General features: G+C 40.6%; 1 protein-coding gene across 2 annotated transcripts in view; it reads left to right on the forward strand.

Annotated features, from left to right (window-relative positions):
• Nucleotides 1–5,767: 5,767 nt before the first annotated feature.
• The window catches only part of METTL16 (methyltransferase 16, RNA N6-adenosine), an 84,600-nt gene continuing 77,000 nt past the window's right edge, over nt 5,768–13,367 (forward strand). Inside the window, exon 1 of one of the 2 annotated variants that reach the window (XM_025851232.2) lies at nt 5,768–5,918. The gene's annotated coding sequence lies outside the window, so the exon portion shown is untranslated. Of the gene's footprint in view, nt 5,919–6,663; nt 6,683–13,367 lie in introns of those variants that run through there. The other variant, XM_073879261.1, reaches the window with a different exon arrangement.

A 13,367-nucleotide genomic window follows, 5' to 3' on the forward strand; every position in this document is an offset into this window, starting at 1 on the left:
TTAAAAAAATTGAATTGCTGGTTAGAAGAATATCTACATATTTATTTATTTTCTCAATATACCCTTAGTACAAAATTCAAAAGGTACAAAATCAGTGCTATTGTGAAGCAAGTCTTCTTCCTATTTGTGTCTCCCAGTCATTAGTTCTTCACTCCAGAAGCAATCACTGGTATCAGTTTCTTCCTTTCACAGGTATTCTTGGCCTGGATATTTTGGGTTTTAATATGTATGTTTCCAAATGAGGCTTCAAAAGGCAATTTATACTAGCTATGATAAATTACAATTGGCCATAGATTCTTTGCCGTTCCTTCTGCCCAGAGGTGAATTCTGTTTCCCCACTCCTTGCATTTAGGTTGGCCTAGGCCTTAAGAGCGATTGCAGCTTACTTTCTCACTCCCTTGGAATGTCGCTGCCCTGTGAGTAAACCCAGTGTATGCTAATGGATCGTGAGAAACTGTGAAGCAGAGACAAGTACTCCCAGCTTGGGTTTCCTAGACCAGGGGTTGGCAGACTTTCCGTAAAGGGCCACATGGTAAATATTTTCAGCTTTTGGGCTATGCGGCCTCTCTTGCAACGACTCAACTTTGTTGCTGTGTTGTGAGAACAGCCATAAACAATATGTAACTAGATAGGTGTGGCCAGATTTGGCCCAGTGGGAGTAGTTTGCTGACCCTGACCCTGGACCAACCAGCCTGCCAACTGCCAGGCCTTTGAATAAGGTCATCCTAGACCATCCAAGCCCCAGCTTAACCTCCAGCAAACTGCAGAGATCAGTGAACCAGAATAACTGCCCAGCTGATGTACAGAATTGTGAGTGATAGTTAATGCTGTTGTTTTAAGCCACTAAGTTTTAGGATGGCTTGTTACACAGCAAAAGCTAACTAACAACTAACCTTTGCCATAATTGGACATTATCAATATATTTTTAAAGGATTCTATTTACTTATTTTTGTCAGAGAGAGAGCAAGAGACAGCACAAGCCGGGGGAGTGGCAGGCAGAGGGAGAGGCAGAAGCAGGTTCCCAGCCAAGCAGGGAGCCCGACGTGGGACTTGATCCCAGGACCCTGGGGCCATGACCTGAGCCAAAAGCAGATGCTCAACAGACTGAGCCATCCAGGCATCCTTATCAATATTTTTTATTTTTATTAATATGATGTGTTACAAATGGTATAGTTATTTAACTATGCCTTTCTATGATTACTTATGCATTTGAGCCTTTTTTCATATATATTCATTGGTTTACTATGTATACTCTTGTGAATTTCTTTTTCATATTCATTGTTCATTTTAACATTGGATTATTATTGATTTGACATTGTTTGAGAATGTACCTTGGATAATAACTGTTATATATATTGCAAATATTTTCTCCCTGCTCATTGTCAATTATTTGTAGTATTTTTTATTATATTGAATTTTTAAATTTTTGTATAATCAAATTTAGCAATCATTTCCCTTATGGTTTTTGAGTTTTGTGTCTTTAGGAGACCTTCCCTATTCTTTTTATAAAAAACATTCTTCTACATTCTTCTAACACTTCTATAGTTGATTTTGTTTCCATAAATATTTTGTTTATTATCCATATGGGCTTTATTTTATGTGTGGTATAATTTTTTTTCCAACTGGAAAAATTAGCTGTTCTTGCACATTTTGTTTTCCAGATATATTTCAAAATCATCTGTAGTTTCCTATAAAAATCTCTTGGCATTTCAGTTGTTATTCCTATTTGTGTCCTGTTTTTTCAGAGTATCCTCAAAGTTTCTGGTCTGTCAGTGGCACTCTTTCTGGGTGTTCAGTCCTATTTGGAATTTCTTGTTTTTTAAATTAATATACTCTGTTTTATGAGACTTGGAACAGGAAGGAGAGTAGTCAGATGTACATTTAGATCCAGTTCTTCCACCAGGTATTAATTTTTGAAATTTATTTTCAAGTCTTTAAAGAATTTAGCACTATTATCATTATTATTATTATTTAAAGATTTATTTGTTTATTTATTTGAGAGACAGAAACAGAGAGTGTGCACGGTTGGGGGGAGGGACAGAGAGAGAGGGAGAGAAACTTTAGCAGATTTCCACACTGAGCGCAGAGCCTAACACCAGGCTCAATCCCAGGACCCTAATATCACAACCTGAGCTGAAACCAAGAATCTGATATTTAATCAATTTTGCCACCCAGGTGCCCCATTATTATTATTATTTTTTAAAGATTTATTAGGGTGTCTGGGTGGCTCAGTCAGTTAAGCGTCTGACTCTTTTATTTATTTTAGAGAGAAAGAGTGCATGTGTGGCACAGGGGGTTAGGAGGTAGAGGCCGAGAAAGAGGGAAAGAGAGAATCTCAAGCAGGCTCCCCACTGAGTGTGGAGCCCAATGCAGGGCTCAATCCCACCACCTCAAGACCATGACCCCAGCCAAAATCAAGAGTCAGATGCTCAATCAACTGAGCCACCCAGGTGCCCCACAGCATTATTTATAAAATGAAAAATATAAAGCATCACTTGAGTAGCTCTCTCAGTTATGTAAATGTAGGCTGAGAAACAGTCATTGTTTTGGAATTAGAGTGTAGCTTTTGTGAATTAATTAAGGTGGCCATTAGATCTCTGACAAACTAACTTAGTCCCCAAGAAAGAACTGAATACATTTACATAAGTAAGTCATGGTCTTCTGGGGTATAAGGAATTGATACTCAATCATTACTCTCTAAGACATGAAGTTAGAGAGACCTGTGGATGTTGTCTGGCTGGCACCGGCCAAAGGAGAGTGGCAGGGTAGAGTAACAAGTTCTTTGAAATCGTTAACTTCAGTAAAGTGGGAGTTCAGGATGATGCCCTCAAGGTTGATTTCAGCCCAGGCAATGGCTGATGCTGAAAGCAGGTCTGGTAGCAACTATGCAACATTTCAGAATTAGCAGCATTACCCACCAAATGTGCAGAATCAGTTTCCTACTACAAAGCAGCAGCAAAAAGCAAAGGATGTAATAGACTAATTGAACGCCTATACTGTCATTGATGGGGTATTGAAGTTGGACAGACTTCTCTTACAAGATTAAATTCTTGGGGATTTGAGGGTAAGTCAGAGAGATAAGCCCTAAGAGGCAGATGTTGAATATGTTACTAATCTCCACAAAATAGTGGAGTCTCTAAACAATATTCATTTAATGTAAAAAAATTTTTTTAAATGAGATGTATTTATCATTGTACCATAATTTTAGGAATAGGCCAATCTATGCCCACCTATAGGGAAATTAGTTTTAAAAATAATAGCACATCCATTCAATGGAATACTATGCTCCCATCACAAAGGATGATATAGAAATACAGAGGCGGCTGGGTGGCTCAGTCGTTAAGCATCTGCCTTCGGCTCAGGTCATGATCTCAGGGTCCTGGGATCGAGCCCCGCATCGGGCTCCCTGCTCCGCGGGAAGTCTGCTTCTCCCTCTCCCTCTCCCCCTGCTTGTGTTCCCTCTCTCGCTGTGTCTCTCTCTGTCAAATAAATAAATAAAATCTTTAAAAATATATATATATTAATTGAGGTAGGACAACCTCCAAGACTTATATCTGAGAAAAAAATATATGCTATTTCTATAAAAAATTTTAGTTATAGATCCATATAAATATATATATATTTCATATAGAGATCTGGAAGTAAGGTTAACAAATTTTGGTAATTGGCTCTAGGTGGTGAGATTTTAGATAATTTTTGCTTTCTTTTTTTTTTTTTATAGATTTTTTTTTAAATGTTTTATTTATTTATTCATGAGAGTCAGAGAGAGAGAGAGAGAGAGAGAGAGAGAGAGGCAGAGGGAGAAGCAGGCTCCCACCTAGCAGAGAGCCTGATGCGGGACTCGATCCTAGGACCCTGGGATCATGACCTGAGCCGAAGGCAGACGCTTAACCATCTGAGCCACCCAGGTGCCCCTAATTTTTGCTTTCTTATAGTCTCCTGTATTATTTAAAATTTTTACAAAATTTTCTATAATGAACAAGTTTTATCATTATGAAATAATTTTTAAAAATGGAAACTGACCAAAGAAATTATAAGGAATAATAATAATAATAATGATAGCTTACTATGTGCCAGAAACTATGCTATTTTATATGTATTATCTGATTTAATTCTCACAACAACCCTATGAGATTACTAACCTGTTTGGCAATATTGAACGAACCCAGGCTTGAACAGTTTAAGTAAACTGTCCAACATCACAGGGTTAGTATGTGGTTGGGGGCATGATTAAAGCTGATATTCCCTGGCTATAGAGCTAGAATCTCTCTGGTTTGGCCCATGGGGGAGTTGGATCTCTGTTTGGAGCAGATAGAGAAATTTGCCAGCATCTAAAATATAATCCACTTACAACCCTACAGTCATACCTCCAATGCCATTTTCTCTTTTACCTTTCCAGAAGCAAGCACTAAATACTGTGAAAATAACCAGTACCAAAATCACTACCAACCAAAGACAAAAAACTTTCTGTGGTGTTCTGTTCATTGGTAGATCCAGTGAACCATGGTTTGCAGTACTGTAGTGTATCCTGGCATAGTCCCCTCCTCTTGAATCTGGGCTGGCCCTTTGACTTGCTTTGACAAATAGAATTGAGTGAATAATGAAAGCACCAGTCTAGGCCTAAGCCTTAAGAAAGCCTAGCAGCTTACACTTTGCCCTTTTGGGAGCCCTGAGCTAACATGTAAGAAATCTGGCTACTCTGCTGGAGAAATTATATGGAAAGGTCACAGGGAGAGGGAGAGAATTTGAGACTACAGGGAGAGGGGAGCCCAGCCACTCCAGCTGAACCAGCCACCAGCTGATGCTACCATCAACAGCAAGTACAGAACAAGAATGGTTGGGCTAATCCCAACCCAGACTGCAGAAAAATGAGCAAATAAAAGAGCTGTTGTTTTAAGCTATACATTTTGGGGTGGTTTGTTACACAGTAGATAATGAGAACACCTCCTTGCTTTCCTTGCGTGACAAATGGTACACTTTGTTCTACATAAAACTTAAATCTTCATTTCTTTCTTATCTCTCAATTTTATAGCAATGCTTTGCCAGAAGCTTTCGCATTAAATACTGGGACACAGGAAAGCTTTAATGGAGTTACTAGGTGGGGGTCCAGAGGCTGACTTTAGTCCTAGCCTTGACTGTATCTTTTGAAAGTGATTTACCTTTTTGTCTCAATTGTGAAATGAGACTAATGCTCACTCTACTGGCCAGAGAGTAAAAATTAGTATAACCGAGTTGAAAAGAAAAACGAAAAGCATTTAATAGAGCTTCCAGCTCAAGAGGCAGGCGAGGAAACAAAAAGAACATGGATTTGATGTCATCTGGGTGTAAGATCTTGAACAAATTACTTAATATTTCTGATCCCCAGTTTTTCCTCTGTAAATGAGATTACTCCTTCTCATATCACAGGTTTATCTGTGATGATTAAATGAGACAACACATGAAGCAAGAGACCTGTTGCAGAAAAAACGCTGTCCGCCATCAAATCCTACAGCTCCCCGCCTCCGCCATCCTCATATTCCCGCCTAACCCCACAGAGTGTGATTCAGTAAGTCTGACGTGAGACCCAGAAAGCTACATCTTCATTTTTTAAAACCTACATTACAAAACAAACAAGGTCCCAAACAAATTCTAACGCAGGTGTCCTCACGCAAAAGACTCCGCTTGCTACCACGCCCCTTCCTTGTGTCAGGAGCGGCAAACTCCAGGTCTCGCGAGGGATTTTCTTTCTTCACACTCTGCTACGGGTCGCGCGAGAGTGCTTCGTCCAATCACGAGGCTGGATGCTTGCCCAACATGGCGGCGCGCTGGGAGCGTAACATCTGCGTTTCTAGGCGCTTCGCTCTGCGGGTGGCTTACGACTCTGGAGTTATAGAGGCCTAATCCAAACCGGTCATCTGGAAGAAACTTTGATTTCAGATGTGAGTCGTTTATCAACTGTTGGGCGGGTCGAGAGGTCATTTAACCTATGTATGGCCCAAGTTCCTTATTCTTGGGTTCTGGGCTGGTGAGTGGCTGACTTGGGGCCTAGGGAGACAGACGTGATGGGTGGGTGGCTTTGTGTCTGTGTATGTGCGTGCGTGTTGCGCGCGCGGGTTCTGTACTTGGTGAGGTGCTGGCTTGCGGTCTCGGGAGACAGACCACATGGGTGAGTGAATGGGCTGGATGGGTGGGTATGTTGTGTGCGCGCGCGCACGTGGAGGAGGATAATGGTGGTGGGATAGATGGGAGGAGTTGGCGCCTAGAATGGAGACTAGGATTGAAGTACGAAAGACCCCAGGGGCTGAGGAGTTTAGAGAGATGCGAAACTGATGCGGGAAGACTGAGTGGATAAGATGAGCGTGTGGGAGGAGTGGAGGAGATGGAGAAATGGCACTGGCGGAACTAGAGGAAAAAGTCGGATTTATGAAGGAAGGCGACGAGAGAAAACGGCGTTTGGGGTTGAACTGGGAGAGATCTGTGCAGAAGGAATTCAAAGTTAGAAGCGGAAATTAGAATTCGAAGCGGAATTTAGAGTCTTTTGAATGTTAAGATAAACGGTAGTTGAAGAGTATTATTAAGGGTCAGGAGAAACCAAGGAAACAGTAGACCATGCAAAGAAAGTCGAAGCGTCAGCTTCAAGGGTGTACTGCTTTGGCTTTCAGGACTGATTTGGGTAACCCAGAAGAAAAAGCTCCAGCCCTAAGTAGGGCTGATCCTTTTTGAGTGTCACGATGAGGACTGTTTACAAAAAACGAGAGTGCTGTGTTTCAGTGGCTTGGGACAGTGAAAAGAGTTCCATCATGTTTTCAGTAAACAACTTATGAGTGGTAACTCTCCCAGGCCCTAATTTAGGCAGTGGGATATTGCAGTGAACAAGATAGACAAAATATTTTCCCTCATGAAACTTAACTGGCAGGGCAGATTTTAAAAAGTAAGTAAGTGCTGTATATGGAATGTCAGATGGGTAAGTTCTGTGTTGAAGACTTTGAAAGTGTTAAGGGAGAGGAGTGTGTTCACTCACTGCACATGTAAGTGTGCAATGGGAGAGGAGTGTGTTCACTCACTGCACATGTAAGTGTTCACTCATTGCACTAAGAAAAGGCATCAGGGGTGCCTGGCTGGCTCAGTCCATAGAGTATGCTGCTCTTGATCTCGGGGTAGTGAGTTCAAGCCCCAAGTTGAGCGTAGAGCTTACTTTAAAAAGAGGTGGGGGGGGGGAGAGACAGTGAGAAGGTGAGGTTTTACCAAAGGCCTGAACAAGGCGAGAGTATCTTGTACGTATGTATTTCTGGGGGAAGAGCAGTCCATACCGTCCAAGTACAAAATCCCTGATGCAGGAGTGTGCCACACTTGGTTAAAAACAAACAAACAAACAAAAAACACCCCAAAAACCAAGGAGACTAATGTGGCTAGATAAGAATGAGCCAGGAAGAGAAAAATAGGCTAGAGAGAAGGGGGAGTGACAGTGTTAATGCCAGGTGAGAGTTAACACTGAGTTAAATTCTGAGAAATAGGATAGATTTAGCTAAGATCCCTTTGCCTTTAGGAGGTTGGTTAGCAAAAAAGTGGCTTTATTGACTCTTATCTGTTCTGACCAGAAAGTTTGATTAATGTAGGATATAAATTGAACCTGCCGTATCTGTAATTTAATTTGTTCCACATATGTTCAAAGTGTCATGTGTGTACACTGATGTCATCTGTGCAGTCTTTAGAATCTTAATGTGTTGCAGAGCTCTAACATACCAGTGTCTTTTGAAATTACTGTTAGAGTACCTTTTTTTGTTGCTGCTTGCCAGAACCACAAGAAAGGAAAACATTTTCCTTTTAAACTTTTTCTTTTTTTTTAAGATTTTTTAAAGTAATCTCTGCAGCCAATGTGGGGCTTGAACTTACAACCCTGAGATCAAGAGTTGCATGCTCCACTGACTGAGCCAGCCAGGCACCCCCTTTTCAACTTTTTCATGGGAGCTGGTTCTTATCCTAATTCTATGCTCCCCTCTTTTTTTTTTTTTAAGATTTTATTTGAGAGAGAGAGAGAATGAGAGATAGAGAGCACGAGAGGGAAGAGGGTCAGAGGCAGAAGCAGACTCCCTGCTGAGCAGGGAGCCCGATGTGAGACTCGATCCCGGGACTTCGGGATCATGACCTGAGCCGAAGGCAGTCGCTTAACCAACTGAGCCACCCAGGCGCCCAATGCTCCCCTCTTTTTTGATAGTCTGTAAAGGGTATGTTAATGTTAGGAAATTGCAACTTGTATATAGTGAGTTTCTGTGATAATGTTAGGGGCAAAAGGTGGTAGCTTAGTATGCTGAAAAACTTCCAGGTGACTATTAATTCCTCTAAATTCTGAATTATTCTCTCGAGTATTTATTGTATGCCAGTTGCTGGAGGATACAGTGAAGAATAAGATGGACATGGTTGCAGCCTGGAAGGTGGGGTGGAGGACAGGACAGACATTGTAAACTAAGAGCTTTGAGGGAAAGCATAGAATGCTTTGAAAGTATGTAGAGTGGGCATCTGATTGGATGTGTGGTGTCAGAGAAAGTCTACCTGAGAAAATGATGCTTAGGGTGTGATTTGAAGGACTAGTGGGCCTTCACAAGGAGAATGGATGGTAGGAGAGTGAAGAGAACCTCTTAGGCAGTAAGAATAACAGATGGTGGGACAGATCATTATACAGCAGAGAAAATGAAAAGACAAGTGTGTCTGGAGCATAGTGGCAACAAATGAGGTTGGAGGGATAGGCAAGTCTAGATTATGTATGCCTTGTTAATGATTTTGGACTTTATAAGCCTAATAGCTTTAGGAAGCCACTGAAGGGATTTAGCAAGGACTCCAGATTTGCATGGAGGGAGGGAGGGAAGACCTGTCTGTTAGGTGAAAAGTGGATGGCAAAGGCAAGAGTGATTATAGAGAGATCAGTTAGAGGCTATTATAGTAATCCAAGGGAGATGATAATGATCTGGGGGTAGAGTTGTGGAGTTGTGACAGAAATGGGTAGGGTCAAGAAATAATTAGAAGGTAGAGAATATTCAGGACATGGTGTGTTTGGAATGGGGGAGATGGGGTGGAGAAGATGCTAAAGATTTCTGGCCTGAGCACCACAAGAAAGGTAGTGGTGTTATTTGGCGAAAAAGGGATGATTAGAAAAGGACCAGTTTGAGGTGGGTAGAAATGACTTAATTTTGGACATTGTACATGAAGTACTTCTGAGCCATTCAAGTGACAAGTCGGGTAGGCAGTTGGATATATGATTTGGAAAGGTCCACGATGAAGATAGCTCTTTTTTGAAAATGGTTGTTAAATTTTCAGTGTAGAGGTTAATATTTGCAAATGACATATCCAGTAAGAGGTCAGTATCCAAAATACATAAAAAACGTATACAACTCAACACCAAAAAGCCCAAATAATCCAATTAGAAAATGGGCAGGGGCACCTGGGTGGCTCAGTCGTTAAGCGTCTGCCTTCAGCTCAGGTCATGATCCCAGGGTCCGCATCAGGCTCCCTGCTCGGCAGGAAGCCTGTTTCTCCCTCTCCCACTCCCCCTGCTTGTGTTCTCTCTCTCGCTGTCTCTGTCAAATAAATAAATAAAATCTTTAAAAAAAAAAAAGAAAATGGGCAGAGGACCCGAATAGACATTTTTCCAAAGAAGACATATGGATGGCCAACAGACACGTGAAAAGATGCTTAACATCACTGATCATCAGAGAAATTAAAATCAAAGCCATAATGAGATATCACCTCATGCCTGTCAGGATGGCTAAAATCAAAAACACAGGAAATAACAAGTGTTGGCAGGGATGTGGAGAAAAAGAAACGTTCCTGCACTATTGGTTGGAATGCAAATTGGTGCAGCCACTGTGGAAAACAGTACAGAGGTTCCTCAAAAAATTAAAAATAGAATTACCAGGCACCTGGGTGGCTCAGTTGGTTAAGCGACTGCCTTCAGCTCAGGTCATGATCCCGGAGTCTCAGGATCGAATCCTGCATCCAGCTCCCTGCTCAGCTTCTCCCTCTGATCCTCCCCCTTCTCATGCTTTCTCTCACTCTCTCTCTCAAATAAATAAAATTAAAAAAAAAATAGAATTACCATTTGGGGTACCTGGGTGGCTTAGTTGGTTAAGTGTCCAACTCAACTCACGTCTTGATCTCAGGGTTCTGAGTTCAAGCCGAAAAATGAAAAAAGAATTACCATCTAATCCAGTAATTCTGCCACTGGGTATTTACCTAAAGGAAATAAAAACACTAATTCAAAATGATACATGCACCCCTATATTTATGGCAGCATTGTATACAAGAGCAAAGATAAGGAAGCAACCCAAATGTCTATCAATAGATGAATGGATGAAAAAGGTATAGAAAAAGACACATACCATATGATTTCACTCATGTGGAATTTGAGAAACAAAACAGATGAACATAGGGGAAGGGAAGGAAAAATAAGATAAAAACAGAGAGGGAGGCAAACCATAAGAGACTCTTAACTATAGGGAATAAACAGAGTTGCTGGTGGGGAGTGCGTGGGAGGATGGGGTAATTGGGTGATGGGTATTAAGGAGGGCACTGGATATAATGAGATGTTAATGTATAACTGATGAGTCACTAAATTCTACCCGTGAAACTAATAGTACACTGTATGTTAACTAAATTGGAAAAAAAAGGTATGTATATACACAATGGAATATTACTCAGCCATCAAAAAGAATGCAGTCTTGCCATTTGCAACAACATGGATGGACCTAGAGGGTATAATGCTAAGTGAAATAAGTCAAAGAAAGACAAATACCATATGATTTCACTCGTGGAATTTAAAAAAACACAAAAAAGGGAGACCAGCAAAAACACTTTTTTTTTTTTTTTTAAGATTTTACTCATTTATTTGACAGAGAGATAGCGAGAGCAGGAACACAAGCAGGGGGAGTGGGAGAGGGAGAAGCAGGCCTCCCGCCGAGTAGGGAGCCCGATGTGGGGCTCGATCCCAGGACGCTGGGATCATGACCTGAGCCGAAGGCAGATGCTTAATGACTGAGCCACCCAGGCGCCCCCAAAAAACAGACTCTTAAATGCAGAGAACAAGCTGGTGGTTGCCAGAGGGGAGGTGGATGGGGGGGATGGATGAAATAAAGGGGATTAAGAGTACACTTATCTTGATGAGCACCAAAGAATATATAGAATTGTTGAACCATTATATCGTATACTGAAACTAATATAACACTGTTAGTTATACTTGAATTAAAAAATTAAAAAATTTTTTCAGTGTAGAAAGCTGTCAAAAAATCCTTCTGAAATAGAGTGTTAGCAAATCTATTACTATGTAAAGTTATATCTCTAATAAAACCTACAAAGGAAGGGTGCTTGTTGCTAGGAAACTTTATAATAGGGGATATGACTTAACCAGGGGCATTAGGGAAGGAAAAACTTACCTGAAGAAGAGATGCTTGAATTGAGTAAGGATGAGTAGGAATTCATCAGGTGAAAAGGAGGAGGAAAAAACATTACAAAGGGAATAAACTGTAAAGACCCAATTACCAGAGTGGAGGGACAGAAAGAAGAGCAATGGGAGTTATGGCTTAACCTGATGGTGAAAAAATAGTTAAGGCCACACCATGCTGGCCCTTATATGTATGCTGAAGTAATGATTTTTGTTTTTAATCCTAAGTAAAATTTTGAGCAAGTGGGCATAGGAGAAGGAAGACACAGTGAGATTTGTGTTTAGGAGATGATCTCTGCAAGGTGGAAAAAGGAAATGTGAGAGAGTAAGAGTGGAGTCAATGTGACCAAGTAAGAGGCTGTCATAAATTCAGGTGACTTGTACTGGGCTGATATTGGTGGAGATAGGGAAAAACAGATGGATTTGAGAGGTATTTAGCAGGTAAAATCCACATGACTGTTGATTTCTTGGGGGTATGAGAGGTATAGAACTGTCCAGTGATGGCTACGATTCTGGCTTACATAACACTGTTTAGATGAGTGCACCGTAGAAAAAACAGTGGAAAATACAGAATGGGCTATAACGAAGAAAATACAAATCACTTACCACCCAGAGATATGCACTAAAATAATTTTTAAAATTACCAACTGTATAACTTACTAAGCCACTACAATCAGGGCGTCTGGGTGGTTCTGTCAGTTGGGTGTCTGCCTTTGGCTCAGGTCGTGATCCCGGAGTCCCTGGATCGAGCCCCGCAGCAGGGAGCCTGCTTCTCCCTCTGCCCCTCACCCTGCTCATGCTCACTCTCTCTTGCTCTCTCAAATGGATAAATAAAATCTTAAAAAAAAAAAAACTACAATCAATGGCTTTTCTTCAGTTTTATATCTTGCTATAAATGTGTTAATTTTTTTTTTTGTAATCTGGAAGGAGACAAAATTGTTTTCATTTGGTTTTAGCTACCTAGGAATGACAAGACTGAAATTTATAAAATAGAAGATATTATTTTGAAACATTAGTGATTTATGATGTGCTACCAAGTATTCAGTCCATACAAGACCCCTATAAAAACTAACCTCTGACTATTAGTTCTTGGCTATAGATTATACTGCCTTCTGCCCCTTTGATGCTTTCAAAAGAATAGTTTCCAGTTTTCATGGTTTAAAAAAAAACCCATATGTTGCGTATGCATTTCAAGCTGTGATAAAATATACATAACATAAAATTTACCATTTTAAGCATTTTTAAGTGTACTGTTCAGTGGCATTAAGTACATTCACACTGTTGTATAACCATCACCACTGTCCATTTCTAGAAGTTTTTCATCATCCTAAACAGAAACCCATTAAATAACAACTCAACATTCATACCTCCTCCCCAAACCCTGGTAACCTCTATTCTACTCTCTTTATGAATTTGCCTATTCTTGGTATTTACTATGAGTGGGATAATACAACATTTGTCCTTTTGAATATGGCTTCTTTTCCTTAGCATAATTTTTTTTTAACATTTTATTTATTTATTTGAGAAAGAGAGGGAGAGTGAGAGGGAGAAGCAGACTCTCTGCTGAGCAGGGAACCCATTATGGGACCTGATCCAAGGACCCTGGGATCATGACCTGAGCTGAAGACAGATGCTTAACCGACTGAGCCACCCAAGTGTCCCAGCATAATGTTTTTAAGGTTCATCCATGTTGTAGGATGTATCAGAATTTTATTCCTTTTTTTGGCTGAAGGACATTGCATTATATGTATGTACCACATTTTCTTTATCCATTTATGGACACTTGGGGTTGTTTCTACTTTTTTGGCTGTTGTGAATAATGCTGCTGTGAACATTGATGTGCAAATGCTGTTTGAATCCCTTCTTCAGTTCTCTTGGGTGTATACCTAGGAGTGGAATTGCTGGATCATATGGTGGTAATTCTATGTTTAACTTTTTAAGAACCGCTGAGCTGTTT

The sequence above is a fragment of the Callorhinus ursinus genome, unplaced genomic scaffold (genome assembly GCF_003265705.2).
Source record: "Callorhinus ursinus isolate GAN/ISIS: 27379988/994484 unplaced genomic scaffold, GSC_fseal_2.0 scaffold34, whole genome shotgun sequence".
NCBI lineage: Eukaryota > Metazoa > Chordata > Mammalia > Carnivora > Otariidae > Callorhinus > Callorhinus ursinus.